A 7,712-nucleotide genomic window follows, 5' to 3' on the forward strand; every position below is an offset into this window, starting at 1 on the left:
AAATTCAAGACCTGCCCCAGTCTCTGAAAATTGGAGAAGAACATGAGCCAGAACCAAAAGAGGCTTTCATCACTCTATGAGAAATAATTTACAATCTGATCTTGACCCTGCCACTAAACAGCCCAGAGACTAGAGAAACTGTTTGAGTTATGGCAAAATCACATCTCCCACTTGGGGATATTGTTAGTCCTGTTCACAAAGTCACCAGAAAGAAATCTGAGATTGAATTGTGCCCTGACAGAAACAAGCAAATAAAAGATTTATAAAGGGCTGTCAATCAGGCAATGCCTCTTGCTCCTCATGACCCGAATGCACAAATGGTTGTAGAGGTGTCAACAACTAGAACACACACAGACCAGAGCCTTTGGCAGAAATCAATACTGCTGCTCAGTGGAGACGGCAGAGATTTTGGACTTGAAAGTTGTCCGATGCAGCTGCTCAATACGGCCCTTTAGAAACATAATTGTGAGCTTGTTGGGCATTGGCAGAAACTGCTCCTACCTCAGGAAAACCAGACAATCCAGAAACCAGAAATACCCATCATGACTTGGGTGATGTTGAGGAAACACCCAAATTGAAAAAACACCTCGGTGGGCCTCGCTGATACATGGAAATGGTATACTCAAGAGTACAATTTAGCTGGGGTTTCAAAGTTCACAGCACTTATGCACAGATTTCTTCACTGCATTTGGAGCCAATGGTGACTACACCCTCCCCCCATCTTCCTGCTGTCACTGCAGAATTGTCTGAACTCTTAAATTTTCTCCTGGCCGTGCAAAATGGCTGCTAAGTTTACTGATTGGATTTCATGAAGCCGTTTGGAATTCAGCTGTTACTTGCTCTGCATATGGTAAATCTTCACTGTGAAAAAATATATATATTGAAATGACATTTTGAGAATGGCATTTTGGCTTTACATCATCCAGAAAAAGATTCACTAACCCAAGTAGAGACACTAGAGGGAGCTATTTTTTCAGGAGACTGGCCTGGCTGGCAATCAATTTACAGAGATGCTGAAGTAACCTGAGAACTGATAGTCTGTATTACTAGACTCCTCAAATATCAAGCTTGCCAGCAACACTGGGAAAGAGCATCTGCCCTTATGCAGGGGACATTTTAAATAATGATCAAATCAGACGTATTTAACAGATATTTGTGCTAGTGGCAAGATGTCACTAGAACTGTGCAATCCAATGGGTACCTGCAAGCTACATGGGGCCATTGGGCATTGGAAATGTGGGTAGTCCAAATTTATCAGTGTGAAATATATATGGGATTTCAAAGAGAGTAGCAAAAACATGTAAAATGTCTCATTAATAATTTTGTATTGATTATATGCTGAATCAATATTATTTTGGATATATTTGAATAAATAAAATATGCGATTAAAATTAATTAATTTCACCTGGTTTGTTTTTTTATTTTTACTTCTTTTGGTGTGTTTTCAGAAAATTTTAAATTATATATGTGGTCTGCATCATATTTCTTCCAAATGGTACTCCTCTAGATTACTTATTGTAAGTAATCTTACAATTTATGGGCTTCAGCTGGCCTAAATCATAGAAGATAAACATGTAGCCAGAACAGGGTTATAAAAAGATCAAGATGTAAAAACCGATAGACCTCCAAGTTTGGCCACTTCCTTGTGCTAACTTGTCCTACATATGCTCAGCTCTGGTTACTATAAAATGAAAATATTTTCTAATGATGAAAGGGAGACTTGCAAAGCATGTCTGTCAGGTCCACGGCCTCTAGATATTGATGTGAAGTATGCATTGTGCCCCTCTATGTCCTTTGCTAATCATGAATAAAGGTTCACACTAGGTAAAACGTTTCATGTAAATCCAATTGCAATTTGAGCCTTGCATTTACACATGGGTTGAAATCATATTCACTGTTTTTCACATTTTGTTAGCATGTTCTTGTTTCTTCAGCAAGATCTGCAAGACATTGTTAATTCTAGGTCCTAGAAGGCAGCATTGTTAGGCCACCTGAAATCTGTTTTTCTTCTGCAGTATGTGAGCTGTCTTCAGCACCACACAATGGGTCTATGAAGAGACCAACCTTGATTTCATGTGACTTGTTTGCAGCACCTCTCAGCACATTCACAATGTGAATTGTAAATATTTTTGGCATCACTGGAATTTCTTGATTTCATATCTTTATCAAGACTATGTTTAAAGGAAAATGTCAGGGGAAAATGTCTGGCACAGAAAGCAAAGTAAAGCAAAAGAAGAAAAGGACTCAGTTCTAGCAAACATTGCTAGACCTTTCTATACTAAAAACAGCAAAATTGGAATGCAGCTTGAATTGTTTAGACTTAAACTGAGCATTCTAGAAAATATTATTGAAAAGGAGAAAGAACAGGAAGGAAGGAAGGAAGGAAGGAAGGAAGGAAGGAAGGAAGGAAGGAAGGAAGGAACACCGGTGATATTCAAAATACTAACAACCAGTTAGAAGGACCCTACTTTTGATTTTGTGTCAAGCGTAAGCACTGACCAAACAGAACCAACAACACACCCTTGACCATGAGCAACATGTGTGGCTGAGCCTGTGCAATCAGCTGAGTACAGTCATTCCCACAAGCAGAAAACAGACAGAATGAAAGTTACAACAAACTAATAGCATCCTTAAATTAGGACACGCATACACACTTACACTGAGATTGATAATTAAGAAGGTTTGCAAAACTAGTTTAAGAAATAAGAATATAAAATAAGATTTGAAAAACGTTCAAGCCACAAGGGGAAAAAAAAGAATTTTGACAAATATCCAATCATGAAAATCAAGTTAGAACTAATTAAACGCAAATCAGAATGAATAGCTTCATTTTCTTCACTAAAACAGAAGATTATGGAATAATATTGACAGAAATGCCAGAGGGGAAGACATGGTAAAGCTATAAATGGATATATTTTTAATGTCAAACCATAATAGAAAATTAAAACAAAATATTAACTGATATATCATATCACTCTGATTTTAACTCACATATTGATGTCTCCTCCATATATACATGAATTTATTCTTTTGAATACATTTTATTAAACAAATATTTATGAAATACCTACTATTCCAGGTACTATTCTTTTTATTTAAGATACATCCGTGAACAGGTCAAACAAAATCACTGTTTTTAAGGATGTTTGTTATACAGACAAAAATAAGAGTTTGTATATGATTTACATATTTGAAAACCTGAAATGTGACTTTCTTCCACATAAGAAAAACCTATGCTGGCTATAGTATTGGTTTCCTAGGACTGCTGTAACAAAGTACCACAAATTGGGTGACTTTGAACAGGACTTTATTCTCTCACAATTCCAGAGGCTAGAAGTCCAAAATCAAGGTTTTCAAGTGGCCACCTTCCCTCTGCAGCCTCTAGGGGTCAGGGTCCTTTCTCTCCTCTTGCAGCTTCTACTTGCCCTAGGGCGGGCTTGATTTGTGACATCATACCTCCAGTTTTTGCCTCTGTCTTCACATGACTTTCTTCTTTCCATGTCTGTGTCTGTCTCTCTTTTCCTCTTCTTGTAAAGACCCCAGTCATATTAGATTAAGGCCCACCCTAAATCAGCATGACTTCACCTTGACTTGATCACATCTGTAAAGACTCTATTTCTAAATAAGGTCACATTCACAAATAAGAGGGGGGGCACTTGCTGAAACTTTAGCACATCTTTTCTTTTTGGGGGAACACAATTCAACCCATAACAACACTCTAATAGGAATCCTAAATAGACCACCCTATCGAGGAAATTCAAGGCCAGTGATTATTAGAAGAACTCATAGGACTCATGGTTAAGATTTATTACAGTGAAAGGATGCAAAGCACAATCAGCAAAGAAAAAAGGTTTATGGGGAGAAGTCTGTAAGAAATGAGGCACAAGATCGAGGAAATTCAAGGCCAGTGATTATTAGAAGAACTCATAGGACTCATGGTTAAGATTTATTACAGTGAAAGGATGAAAAGCACAATCAGCAAAGAAAAAAGGTTTATGGGGAGAAGTCTGTAAGAAATGAGGCACAAGTTAGCAAGAGTCCTTGAGTCCTCTTCCAGTGGAGTTGCATGCTATGTGCTTAACTTCTTCAGCACTGAGCTGTGACAACATATAAGAAATGTTGTCTATCAGGAAGGCTCATTACAGACTCAGAATTTTTATTTGCAATTGGTCACATAGGTGCTCTCTGCCTAGCATGTACCAAAATTCCATGTTCACAGAAGAAATGCAGTTGTTCAACATAAACTGCATTGTTTGTACAGTCTAGGCACAATAAGCCATCCTTACTATTTAAAGAAAGTTAGCTTCAGTGAAAGGAACTGCTATGAGTCAAACTTGTCCCCCAAAAGTTCATGTATTGGAAACTTGATCCCCATTTTAACAGCGTTAAGAGGGTGAGAAATCCAATTATGGTATTTGAAAGGTGGGGCCTTTAAGAGGTCATTAGATTGTGAGGACTGTGCCGTCATGAAAGGATCGATTCATTCACGGAGCAATGGGTGTGGTTCTGATGGCTTTAAAAGGAGAGCGAGTGAGAAGGTTAGTTCTCTTGCTCAGCCCATTTCTCTTGGCACGTGATACCCTGTGAGGAAGACCCTCACCAGATGTGGCCCCTGGACCGTGACCTTCTCAGCCCTCAAAACTGTGAGAAATAAATTTTGTTTCTTTATAAATTACTCAGTTTCACATTTTCTGTTATAAGCAACAGAAACACACTAACACAGGAACTCTTTACCAGCTAAGTTCCCAGATGCCATCCAAGGGCCACCCTTGTAAGCAGGCTTGTCTGCACACGAATGCAAGGAGAAAGTCAAAAGGCATTTAAAAATGTGTTTCCTCTTTCTAAAGCCACCTAAATCATTTGGTTATATCATACAAGGATCTGATAATGCTCACATCATAAACTGTTCTGTGAAATAGAATATTAGAAAGAAACTAGTTGATTTAGGCAAATAGTCATAATATCAAAATTAATCAACATCAAAGGTGGTCTTACTATTTATTTTATTTGTTATTAAATATTCATTGTTGCCATTAAAAATTTCATTTGGCATTGCTTTTCATAAATTTGCTTCATATTAACTCATATTCCGAATTGTGAAACTGTATCTTACATCTCTTTTATAAATGAGAGCTTTAATAACACAATAATTTAAACTGTAAGTTCTCAGTGGAGGCAATATCACACTCAAGGAGTGAAAATGGTTCTTGGGGAAAAGGAACCTTATTTTTTTTATGTATAAAACATAGAATTACATGCAATATGGTTAGAGCATGGTACTGATAACACCAAGGTTTGGGGTTTTATCCCTATATCAACCAGCCACCAAAAAAAAAAAAAAAATATATATATATATATATATAATACATGCAGATATATAGATATCTGTGATATTAAAATTCCATGAGATAAAGCAATTAGGAATAAAACAAGTTAGTAAATTATCCTATGTGATTTTCCATTTATTCTATTTATTATCTATCTATTTATCATCTATTTTTCTAGCACTTTATATCTGGAAGAACTCAAATCAAGTTGTTACTAATTGTTAGCTCTGACCAGTGGAATTAGGGTGACTGTAAGAGAAGACTTTTAGTCTTTACACTTTGCTTTTCTCTTTACAATGATCACATTTATGTAACAATGTAATAAACATAAATAAACTTATTTTAATAGACTCAAAGAATCAGCAAAATACACATTGATTTGTCTTGGGGAGGCATCCATTTAAGCACATATGGTGGAATTTAGGGCTTCTTAATCAAATCAATAAATCCATTTGTGGTAAAAAAAAAAAAATCAATAAAGAGTTTCCTAGTTGAAGAAAGAGATTAACTAAAGAAAAAGAAAAACCCAAGATGTAGTGCTATCAAGTGATGTGGTATTTTAAGAAAACATGTCAAATATCATCAATTTTAAAAGTTTCATTGGGTCAGGCTTTACATGTAAGACCAGATTTCCTATTTTATGCACACAAATCCACGCATACACACAAGTGAAAAGAAAAACAAAGAAACTTGAGAAATTGCCCTGTGGAAATATGGAGTAAAGTTTTAAGATAATTGGTGTAGAGGTAAAACTTTTGGGGGGTTATTTTCTGAATTAATATAATCATATCTATAATGGTCCTTCATTTGACCATAAGATAATATTAAGATCTTTTGAAGTATCCCTAAGCATTTTCCCACATAACAACAACAACAACAAAAAAAAAAAAAAAAAAAAAAAAAAGGAACTATTAAAAAGAATTGGTAGGACTTAATGATACTTTATGGGGGCTGCCTGTTTTCAAGGGATTTTTAATTAATAATAAGATCCTCATGGCAAAAGAGGTTATGGGTCTCATTATCAGAAAGTAAGACAGAAAATAGTAGATGTGACTGCCCATGTAATAAATCACTGACTGGAAACAAACCTGAATACAAGTAAGTCATTTTCATCTTTCAAATTCAGGGAAGGGCGTTGGAAACATTATAATTAAGAGAATTATTGCAAAGCTTGTGTATTCCAGCATGCATCCTCAGAATTCTCTTGTTTAGAAAGCTCCTTCAGATTAATTTACTCGGCAATAATTACATTAACACTTTCAGCATTGTTTACAATTCCTGGTTCAATTAAATACACATATTCCTAAATATCTGCAATCTATATTTATATATCTGTGTCTGTATTATTTCTACCATTAAAACTTTAATTTCCCTAAGCAAAGAGACCTGTTTGCCTGTACTATTAAAATAATTTTTATGCTTTTTCTTCCCCATCTCCAGTGGCTTTCTATATTGAATTTATTCTACACACTAAACACTAATTGTTCTACTTATAATCATTTTTGTTGTGCAGTTTTCTCTTTCACTTGTAAACACATAATGCCAGCATCATACTAAAACCAGTCCCCCCAAATTATATTACCAGACTATAGATCAACGTCCCTCATGCAAATAGAAATGAAAATTCCTTAACAGAATTTTAAAAAATAGAATCTAAAACTATATAAAATTATAATATATGACAACGGGGTTTTATCTCAATGATGTATGCTTTGTTAACATTCCCTGTATAAAATTATAATATATGACAACGGGGTTTTATCTCAATGATGTATGCTTTGTTAACATTCATGATAAAACTGTCAGCCAAGATGGAATAAAAGAGAATTTCCTCAAGCTATTGAAGGGAATCTACAAAAAATCTACAGATAACATTACACGCAGCAGTGAAAGATAAGGTGGATTTTCTTTATGATCGGTAACAAGGCAAGAATTTCTCTTTCACAACTTCTATTCAACATTGTACTGGAGGGCTTAGCCAGGGCAGTAAGGCAAGAAGAAGAAACAGAAAACAGAGAATGAAAGAAAGAGTAACTCTCTAGATGATTGCCTGCCTTTCGATGTCCCTTCTGAAGGGACTTTTAATTTATAATAAAAATTTCATGGCAATATAGGTGATGGGTTTTATCATTAGAAAATAAGACAGAAACGAAGACAAAAGACATGATTTTATGTAGAGAAAACAGAGAAAACCCTAAGGAGGCTATTAAAAAGCTGCTAGAACTAATATATGATGTTAATAAGGTAACAGAATGCAAAGTGAATATACATACACACTCCAAAAAGTTTGTGGAAAAAAAAGAATTAAAAGATAATGCAAATCTTTCAAATCTTTCTGTGAACTTTTTTTTTTTCCTTTTTTTTTTTTTTTTTTTTTTTTTTTTT

This window comes from Galeopterus variegatus, unplaced genomic scaffold, assembly GCF_000696425.1.
Source record: "Galeopterus variegatus unplaced genomic scaffold, G_variegatus-3.0.2 Scaffold6486, whole genome shotgun sequence".
NCBI lineage: Eukaryota > Metazoa > Chordata > Mammalia > Dermoptera > Cynocephalidae > Galeopterus > Galeopterus variegatus.